General features: G+C 35.2%; 1 long non-coding RNA gene and 1 pseudogene across 1 annotated transcript; both read right to left on the bottom strand.

The window, feature by feature from the left end:
- Window positions 1-3222: 3222 nt before the first annotated feature.
- Window positions 3223-4669, bottom strand: LOC107848943 (annotated as a pseudogene).
- A 3000-nt stretch (window positions 4670-7669) lies between these two features.
- Window positions 7670-9730, bottom strand: LOC124889515. The gene is made up of 2 exons (XR_007048570.1): window positions 9117-9730; window positions 7670-8076 (listed from the first exon to the last, which is right to left on the bottom strand). It is a non-coding gene; the product is annotated as an uncharacterized LOC124889515 (long non-coding RNA).
- Window positions 9731-11227: the final 1497 nt, after the last annotated feature.

Genomic DNA, 11227 nt, shown 5'->3' with positions numbered 1-11227 from the left:
ACAACCACAATGCAATTTGACCAATTTAATTTTTAATTTGATCGAAATATTAATTAAATTAGGCTAAATCTTAAATCATTTTGGGGGTTATGTTTTAAATAACCCCCAAACTAACAAAAACAGACCAAACCACTCGGCCCAAACATAAACTGACCTGACCCAACCAAGTCATATTATTCCCTTTCTTCTCAAGTACAACACAACACAACAACAGCAACACACAACATCAACACCCCTCAACTCCAATAGAAAAATGACAACAACATCCGAAACAGCAAGCAACATCAACGTTGTCAACAAATCAGACCTGATGAGCTCCGACCCGAGTTCCTCCATTCGCAACAACGTGTTGTGCATGCGAATAGTGTGAGAGAAAGCTCTAGAGAGATGCTAAAACGGTGTTATTCCAAATCCCTCAAAGTTATCCTCAAATTCATATAAGAACCGTACGATTCCAGCTCACCCAATCCATATCCCTTGCCTCAAAATTCAAATTTCAAAGAAAATTCCAGGATTGCACTCAAAATTTGGTGTTCCCACATAGGTGGGAGCTCAAAATCAACCCCATTTTAGCTTGCTTTGGAGAAATTGAAAACAAGTCTCGGAAAGTGAAAAAAGCCATTTTGAAAAAAAAAAAAGTATATTTTTGTTAGAGTATAAATTTTTTTCTTCCTGAGGAAGGTTGGGGGCTGCTCGGAGCTTTCGGAGTCCCTGAAGAATTCTCTGGTGGTGATAGAGTTTGGTATTAGCTTGTTGGCCCATTTTGCTGCTCTAAAAGAGGTAAATGCTTTTTCTGTTCTAACTTCTGTTATGGCTTTCTTTTTCTTCATCTCCTTTGTAATGTCGTAATTGTAAGATTGTTTGCTGGGAGTAGCTATAGATGACTATGAAGGATGTAGGATTAGCTTGTTACTGGTTGTTATTCCGTTGAATCGATAATTGTGTTGAGGTTTTCAATTCGACTGCTTTTGAACGATTTCACTGTTTTCATGTTAATAGAGTCATAATCTCTTGACTGCAATCGTGTGAGAATTTTTTGCTATAGAAGGTGGCCATAGGATATTTGATTATGATGGTTACAGTTGTTATTTGGTCAATGTTCATCTTATGTTTTCTGTTTGCTATGGAAATCTCACTTTTAGTTCATCATGCTACTTATTGTTCCTTTGGTTAATCATGCCTGTCAACCTAAAAATGTTAAGATTCTCCTTACTTTTACCTTATATAAATCATTGCAAATTGGTTCAGTGTTACATTAACAATATATTTTAGTTCTTAGTTTTTCACTTAATTCGATGCTATTTTGGACCTAGTTTCTACTCATAAAGGCCTAAAACTCATAGAGTTTTGCAAGACCATTACCAAAAAATGTTTTAGCAATCAAGTTAACACGGTTAGGACTCAAACTTTTCCTACCTGGTCAGTTGTTTAATTTTACTCTTTTGATTTGTTTTGTTGATGAAAATTGTAGTTTCCTAGCATTTTGTGCTAAGTTTACTGTTTCTTTTTAGTTGGTTTGATTTGAGATTTGTATTGTAGTTTGTTCAATAAAAATCATAGCTTTGTAACTTGTTTAGTTTAATTCAGCTGTAATTTTCTTTCTCCTTTGCAACTCAATGCTTCATTATTTCTTTGAAAAGCTGTGATATTGTCTTGCTTATAGTCCAAATTTTTGTCATGATAAAGTATGTTGTGTGTTATTATATTGATTGCATCACTCTGCCATATTTGAATTACTGTCTCCCAATTTATTTGAATTACTACAGTTGACTGTTTGTCTATCAATTTGTTATATTATTTCTCCATGTAACATTTCGTGTTTTGGATGTGTATTAATTTCGTTTTCTTCTTTCTTCTTTTGCATTTTCGTGTTTTGGATGTGTATTAATTTCGTTTTCTTCTTTCTTCTTTTGCATGACAATTCGCTGGTGTCCAAACGGACTCTTTGCATTCTCTAATGGACCATAAGGCCCATCCATTGAGTCAAGCCTGAAAGAGAGTCTAAGTGCATGGATAAGAAAATTGGAAGAAGGAAAACGGATTAAAGCCCCATCCTTGCAGTGGGAACACGACTCGGTAGTCTTCTCTTTCTTTATTTATTCATTGTTGTATTATTTATTTATCATTTTCTTATTTATTACTTTAGTTATACATTTGGGGCCTCAAAGCCAAAGTTGTAAATTCAATACAGGTGGAGCAAGACTCGAGCCAAATGCTCGAAAACTAGATTAGGATAGGTAAAATGGGTTGAAGGCCCAATTAGACTAGGACAGGTCTCGTTGATTCGGGCCCAAATATCTGAATCATTTACTTTCTCCTCCCTTCCCCCTTTTATGTGTTTATTTGTTTATTAGTTTTGTTTAGACTTAGTTAAAATTCCTACTAAGTCGCCTAAATTTATTTTACACAAGTCTTTTCTAAAAAATCAATCACTTTTCAAAAAATTAATGTTTTTTAGAAGTTAATCAAAAGATGTTTTCAAATAGTCCGGATAACCGCAAGTTAGCGGACGTTTTAGGTGTCTAACACCTTCCTAAAATGTTATTAGGAACCGCTTACTTAGAATCTTCGAAACTTAAATGATTTTTCTGTTTTGGATCGTTTAAAGTATTTTTAAAGGTTTCTTAATTCCTTTTTAAAATTAAGTGGCGACTCTTCTCAAAAAGTCAAAATTTCAGCAAAACAGGGTGTTACAAAATTATGACAAAAAACATAGGCATATGTATTATAAGTGATACGATATCGTATAAAAGCTTCTTTAAATAATCATATGGTGACATTTGATGTATATGAGTTAAACTATATATTAATACAATTTATGCATCTAAAATATCTGTAATGAACGTTTACTTAGTCGATAACACAATAAAAATGGTAGCGTATAAGCGCAAGAAACATACTATGATAAGTTAATTAACCACACTGACATGTAAAAATATTTAAAATATAATGGCATAATACATAAACATGCCCTTTAATTTGACACCAAATCACAACTATGACCTCCAACTTTAGGTGTGCACAAGTAGGCACTTAAACATGTATAAAGTTGAACAAGTAAACACACACGTCCTATGTGGGATAATACACATAGGATGCTACGTAGGACAAGAATTGTCCATGTAGGATTCCACATATGAGAAGTAAGTTAATATATAATTCTCAAATGTCAACATATCTGATTAGCCATATAAGAATTCTGCCTTTCTCTATCAAGCTTATTCAAACAGAGGAAAATAGGATCGAGACATGATAGATCAGGAAGTATATTCTACCTAAATATGCTGAGAAACAATAACTTGAAAGACACAACCGTGGAAGTTGTTTGATAATATTTGAAATGAAAGATTCCATTGCCTTGCATGTAGCTCCTCCATCGCTAAAATAACTCTTGATCTTTTTTCTTATTTCCACTGCCCTTTGCCTCATCATTGTCTTCACCTCTTTTTCGATGGTTGATATTGTTAATTCATTTTGCTGAGCCCAACTCTTGATAGATACTCCAATATTGAGAAAATTTTTTAGAAGTATAGCGTTATATGGCTGATCGTAACTAATGTCCAAGTTCCTAGAGGCATTGCTATACTAATGTTCCCTATACAAGAATTCCATCCACAATAACTCATAAAGCCACCCGTAGATGAATGCCTCAAGATTTCCAACTGTGGTGTCCAATTTACCTCCATTCCTCTTTCTTCCACTCTCTCTTCAAACCCTTCTGGTAATTCATTCTTTCCGTCTTTCTCCTAAACATTCTCCACTTTTTATCCTTTTTTTATTATCAAAATAAATCTATGGTTGCTTTGTTCTAAACCTAGAGCAATCTCATTGATTTTCTCTTGTGATAATGTAGTGGTCGATCCAAACGAGACGAATATTCCTAAGTTAACATCTTGCTTGTCGAGAAATTTTTGGCTTTAATGGTGATTCATGTTGCAAGATGAAAAAGAGATAGAATTATGTTATTCTAACATCATATGAAATGGACCAAATATCCATAATGGCTTGTGTTTCACATTTACAAGTAAATCTAGGTACTTACTTTCCGCTTCTTTGCACGAGTTAACGATTTATCCGGACTGGAGCTTTAACTCAAGATCCATTCTAAACCATAATTTCTTATGCAACTCAAACATTAGAAACTCATCCTGCATTTGCTCGATCAGATTCTCATGATCATCATCATCAACTACTTTAGGAATACTTTGTCGAAAGGAAGAATATCTGCTAAAAGTCGCCCCGGTGTGGAAGATATAAGATTCCACATATGGGATCAATGAATGGACATCCTGTATTTGGTCTCTCATCATAAGGTCATGAATTATGACTAATTTCTTTGCATTGGTGGTGAGTTCACGATATATTTTATGATTAGGCTCTATGAATTTTCTCTGAAGCATCATAACAAAGGTACACCATCACAGTTAGCAACATCTTTTTCTGTCAGAGAAGGTCTCCAGAGATCTTTGAAGTGGATGTTTGAGGCTGCGAGACCACCTTAGATGCGCAGTTTCAATTCTTTTTATTGATCATCAAAGCACAAGAGGTGTATAAGTATATTATGGGAGGCAATGAAGAGAGCATGATCAAAGAGGCTATTGAGATAGCTATAGTCAGAAAATGGCACCATGGCCACAATCACTTCTTTGTCTAATGAGTTGGTAGCCATTAGAACAAGATGAGAATACGATATTTGTCCCATACTTCTTTATTATGAACATGCATTGTCCTATATATAGAGTATGCTTGTCCTATCAATATTAAAATATATATGTGAAATACAAGCATTACAGCTTGATAATTTGCAATCGAAGAAGAAGAGAGGGATGAAGTGAAGCTAAATTTCATTATGTATCAATGGAATAGGATAATGTTGTGTCTATTTATAGACTTGAACTAAGACTTAACCTAATATTGGAGCTTATGTCCAGCTCACTGACAGCTCAGCATAACCATCTAACAACCTCTAACAACTTGTCCAACTAACTCAACTATTTTCTAACTAAATAACTAATCCTAACTACTTATACATCAATGAAACAGTAGTCATACACCTACACACTATGATCATCAGTGATCTCATCATCATTAGGTAGTCAAAATACTCCCCCTCAAGCTGCAGGGTGCAGTATGCTTAGCACACCAAGCTTTCCAAGTGAGTGAGTGTGTTGACCAAGGCTTAGTCCCTTGGCAAGAAGGTCAGCAAATTGATCACAAGTGTGAAAATACATAGATTTAATAAATCCACCTTTGATCTTATCCCTGATGAAGTGACAGTCAATCTCTATGTGTTCAGTTCTCTCATGAAACACATGATTATTTGCAACTGAATGGCTGAATTGCTGTCACTAAAGTCAGATATGGGAAGAGTAATGGGAAACTTGAGTTCCTGGAACAAACCAACCAGCCAAGTAAGTTCTGCAACTTCTAAAGCCATGTATCTGTACTCATCTTCAGCAGAACTTCTGGAAATAGCATGTTGTTTCTTAGATGTACAAAATATTAATGAATCACCAAAGTGAATAGCACAACCTGTGATTAACCTTCTAGTGTTTGGACAAGCAGCCTAATCTGAGTCACACCAACAAGTGAGTGCATCAGAAGGCTTAGCCTTTAACCAGATGCCTTGACCAATAGAACCTTTAAGGTACCTAATTACTCTGGTAGTTGCTTCCTAGTGTGACCTCTTAGGATATTGCATAAACTGACTGAGATTTTGGACCGCAAAGTTAATATCTGGTCTTGTAATAGTAGCATACATAGGTTTACCCACTAGTCTTTGGTAAGAAGAAATATCAGATAACATCTTATCACCTTATGCACTTGTGGCTTTATCATACTCTAGTATATTTAACCTGACATTGGACTCTAATGGAGTGATAGCAGGTTTGGAGCCACTAAGACCTATGTCAGCAATCAATTCAATAATGTTCTTCCTTTGGTTTAATATTAACCCTGAGGTTGATCTGAGGACATCAATACCCAAAAAAAACTTGAGATCCCTTAAGTCTTTCATCTTGAATTGTTACTTGAGATCCCTTAAGTCTTTCATCTTGAATTGTTGATGTAACTTGTCTTTAGTATCATTGATCAATGTTGCATTGCTTCCAGTAAGTAGTAAGTCATCAACATATACAAGAACCACAACAGTATCATCACCTTGGTGCAGAGTAAAAAGTGAATAATCATGTGCACTCTGAGTGAATTGATCATTAAGTAAAGCATGAGTAAGCTTCAATTTCCACTGTCTAGAAGTCTGCTTAAGGCCATGCAGAGATTTGAGAAACTTACACACTTTATGCTCCCCCTGTCTTCTAAATACTTTTGGAATTTCTATGTACACTTCCTCCTCAAGATCCCTTTATAAGAATGCATTGTAGATATCCATTTGATAAAGGTTCCAACCTTTAGAAATAGCTACAACAATCACACTTCTGACTATAACCATCATAGCCACTAGTGAATAGGTTTCATAATAATCTAGTCCTTTCGGTTGATTATATCCCTTGGCTACTAACCTTACTTTGAACCTCTCTACTTCACCATTTGCAAGGTATTAAATTTTTTATATCCATTTGGAACCAACAACATTTTTCCCTTTAGGCAGGTCAACAATAATCCATGTGTTGTTAGCCTCCAAGGCTTGAATTTCTAACTTCATGTCTTCTACCTATATTTTATTTTGTGCAACTTGTTTAAAATATTGAGATTCAACCAAAGTGGAGAACTTAGTGAAGTAACACTGATAAGAAGAACTTAGTCTCTTATAAGACAAACTGTTGGCTAGGGGATGCTTGCATCTTCGGTTTCTGGAGGTGTCAACATAGTCATGCATCCATACAGGTGGTATGCTGATTCTTGTGGGTCTACTTAAAGAAGGTTGGGGCAGGAAAGGCTCAACTTGGCAATTTGTTTTATCATATAAGTCAGATAAAGCTATATCAGGTATTTCAGCATCAGCAAAACTATCTTCTTCAATGGGACCAGCTTTAGTCGGAGCCTCAGTAGTCATTTCATCCTCTGTGGGAATTAAGAAGTCATTGATATCTTCTTCATCTTTGGAATCATGTGTATGCTGCATGTGTGATGGATTAAAAGAGAGTATGTCCTCATGAAACACAACATCCCTACTAAGTAATAACCTTTTTGAGTGGAAATCCAGTAGTAAATGTCCCATTTGAGACTCTGAATAACCAACTAACACTACAGGTTTAGTCCTTTCTGTGAACTTATCACCTTTTGGGAGTACAGTTACATAGCATAGACATGAGACAGCTTGGGATCCTTGGATAACAACAATTGGAATGGACTCTTATCACTTAGCACAGTTGATGGTAACCTGTTCATGATATATACTGCACCTTTCATACATAATCCCCAATACTTAATGGGCAAGTGAGACTGAAACTTGAGTGCTCTGTCTATGGTAAATATGTGCCTGTGCTTCCTCTCCACAACTCTATTTTATTAAGAAGTGTGAGGGCAGCTTGTTTGATGCAGAATGCCTAGAGACTAAAATAAAGTCTGACATTGGTAATTGATAAACTTAGTCCCATTGTCAGATCTGATGGTTTTTACTAACACTGCAAACTGTGTTTTAATCATGGAAATAAAGTTCTTAATATATACTATGCACTCAGATTTCAGCTGCAAAAGATGAATCCATGTATATCTACTATAGTCATCTACCATAGTCGAAAAATAATACTTGTTATCAAAGGTAGACGATCTATATGGACCCCATAAATCCATGTGTACGAGTTCAAAACATACAGAAGACCTAGTAGTACTTGTAGGAAATCACAGTCTTGTCTATTTTGCTAGAGGACACACAGTACATTTATTCAATGTATTTACATCACTAGGACTCTGAAGAATATTTAAGCATCTTAAAACCTGAGAAACTGGATGCCCAAGTCTTTGGTGCCATAAGCTGCAACTAAAAACTAATACTTCTGCAATGAATCTACAGTGGTTTGATTCTGTATGATTATTATCTCCTTTCTATTCACCTTTAAGAATATCTAGTCCACCCTCTTGTCTATCAATCCCCTTCACCTTGCCATTGAAGTGGTCCTGAAAAATACAAAAATCAGGATAAAAGGACACAAAGCATGAAAGTTTCTTGGTTATCTTAGCAACAGATAACAAATTAAGCCTGAAATCTGGGACAAAAAGAACATATTTGATCACACCATCTACAGACATGTAGGCATCACCACTATGGGAAATTGGAACTTCATCACCTGTTGAAAGGTGTAATTTGTCCAAGTGTCTAGGGACTAATCTTGTGTTGTCTTTGAATAGGTGTCTATATGCAGACACATGATGTGTAGCTCTTGAATCTATAATCCAAGTATCAGAACAAGTTTTGGATAGGAAATAAGTAGTAATACCTGTCATGTTAACTTGTTTCATATCTTTGGTATCCTTGTTTAACATGTTCATAATATGAGTGTACTCATCTTCTGTAAATGTGTGAAGCTTTGCTAGTAGTACATGATTCACCTCATAACTAGAACTAGTTGCATCAACTTGTCCTGCTACCATGGTTGGAGTTTGAGAGGGCTTGTTTCTAGTGTTAACATAGTTGTTACCACCATTAGAAAAGGAGAAATTATTGCTACCAGTACTGTGAGATCTGAAATTCAAAGGATTTTAACCTTGTTTCTTCTTGTTCTTCCAATCATTTGGATACCCTACCAGTTTATAACAAATTTTCTTAGTATTCCCTGAGATATGATAGTATTCACATTTTCTGCCTTTATAATTGTTGTAGCCTTGTCCATAACCATAGTTACGATTCAGTTACATAGTAAGTTGTTCTAATAGATCATTCACAATAAGCATACAAGCTGAATGTTGGATCTCATATTCTATAAGCATAGCATAAGCTTGATTAAGTGTAGGAGTTACTCATTTGAGTAATATACGTCTCCTAGCTTAATCATTGGACTCATTTACACTACGCAAAAACTATAAAAGTCTCAGTTGTCATATGTGATCTGAATACTTTGTAGACTTAGGGCAATCACAGCTAGGATTAGGCATTAGAACATCATATTCACTCTACAAACTTTTCAATTCGGTAAAATAAGTTGAGATTGAATCTGTACCTTGAGAATGAATATTGATTTCATGACGCAATTGATATATACACATACGATTCACCTTGTCATATCTCTCCTTCAGATCTTCCCAAACTGCATAAGCACTTGGGGCATAAACAATACCAGACAGTAAATTCTCACTCACGGTATTCATGATCAAGGAAAGGAAAATGGCATTACATGTTTCCCATTATTCATGGAGTTCCTCTCTGTATGACTCTTTGTTGTAGGTTCAGTAACAAAACCAAACTTCCTCTTCCCTAAGAAAACAATACGCATCGATCGACTCCACAAACTATAATTTTCTGAACAGTTAATTTGATTGGAACATGTACAACACTGGAACTATCAGAAGCATCAATGAAAAAGGATCACTCTGATCAATTTTGGGAGCCATAAGTGGAAGGATCGAAGTGCAGAGTATATCAGAATCGCGAAGAAGAAGAAACTGAAAACAGAGATCTCAAATTTTGCAGAGAACTCGATGAAAAATTGATCGAAATATGCTCAGTATTGAGCTTGTAGCTCTGATACCATGTGAAATACAAGCATTACAGCTTGATGATTTGCAATTATAGAAGAAGAGAGGGATGAAGTGAAGCTGAATTTAATTATGCTTCAATGGAATAGTACAAGCTGTGTCTATTTATAGACTTGAACTAAGACTTGAGATAAGATTGGAGCTTATGTCCAGCTCACTGATAGCTCAGTAGAACCGTCTAACAACCTCTTACAACCTCTAATAAATTATCCAACTAACTCAACTACTTACTAGCCAAATAACTACTCCTAACTACTTATACTTCGATAAAACAGTAGTCGTGCACCTACACACTATGATCATCAGTGATCTAGTCATCATTTAGTAGTCAAAAAAATATAACATGCAATACACACATCTGAGTAAAACATCAATGCATTTCCCACTATTTTAATGAACATTTATAATGACAAAAACAAAAACATACAGTGAAATTCCACTAGTGGTGTCTGGGGAGGGTAGAGTATTTACCAGCTTCTTATCACTACCCGAGGTAGAGAAAGCCTTTCAAAAGATCCCGGCTCAAGTGTAACAGATCCAAGTACAAAGAAAAAGGTAAAACTAACAAGGGGAGCTGAGCAATTCCTACAAGAAAGGAACAAGAACAACAACAAAATAGTACAATATTGAAAACAAAATAAAGGATTGACGATGATAAATATAATTTTTTTTAACAATAATACAACTAGTACAATGACAAACACAAGCCCTCGAAAATCAACACAACACTCCAAAACCTACTTGCCTTTTTTCAATTGTTTAGAGTTAAGTGGGGCTCCTGTCCCAGTAACTTATCAGTGTAATAGAGGCTTTCAGACAAAATCAAATGGTTTAGTTTTGTTGGGTTTTCATATTGTTATTTCAGGTTTTTCAAAATTATTGGTAGTTTTGTCATTTTACTATGTTAAGCTACTGCTCAGTTGTTTTAAATGTGTGATTATAATAAGATGCTAGTTTCAATGGTTCACTTGGGATCACTTATAGTTCATGGTATCTCGTCCAAGGTGTAGACTAGATTCATGACACAAATAGGAAAGAATAAGAATGAAATACAAATAAAAAAGTTTACACGTCTACTGACGACAGAGGTAAATCCTAAGTTATAAAAGTTTGAAGTAGGAGAATCTTAGTTGATTTGTTGGTTGGCTATCTATATTTCATTTTTTGATACTATCAACTCTACATAATGTTCTTTATGTGGTTCTCCCTGTATGATTGAAGGTACCTGACGCTGCCTATAGTGTAGTTTTCAAAAGCCAATGAAAAATATTTGTCACCTACAAATGACAAAGACATACAACACTTGGCAATAACTAGTACATTTTTCTTTTTAAGGTTAGACCAAGAGGTTGGTAACTAGTTAACATCCTGGGCATATTGGTCCACTATGTATAGCCCTACAAATTGTCATCAGAAATAGACCCAACATTGTTATACCCTTTTAACATCCTTTGTGTTGTTTTATTATTAACGACAGTGTCATAGACACGTCTCAAGTTTTAGGAATTTCCAAGATTTCTAGTGCCTATTCATGCATACGGTAGAATTAGTTGGCGAGAAAGTCATCGAAATGGAT

Source organism: Capsicum annuum, chromosome 12 (assembly GCF_002878395.1).
Source record: "Capsicum annuum cultivar UCD-10X-F1 chromosome 12, UCD10Xv1.1, whole genome shotgun sequence".
NCBI lineage: Eukaryota > Viridiplantae > Streptophyta > Magnoliopsida > Solanales > Solanaceae > Capsicum > Capsicum annuum.
The sequence above is the reverse complement of the archived record's forward strand: the minus strand, read 5'-3'. Positions and strand labels throughout refer to the sequence as shown.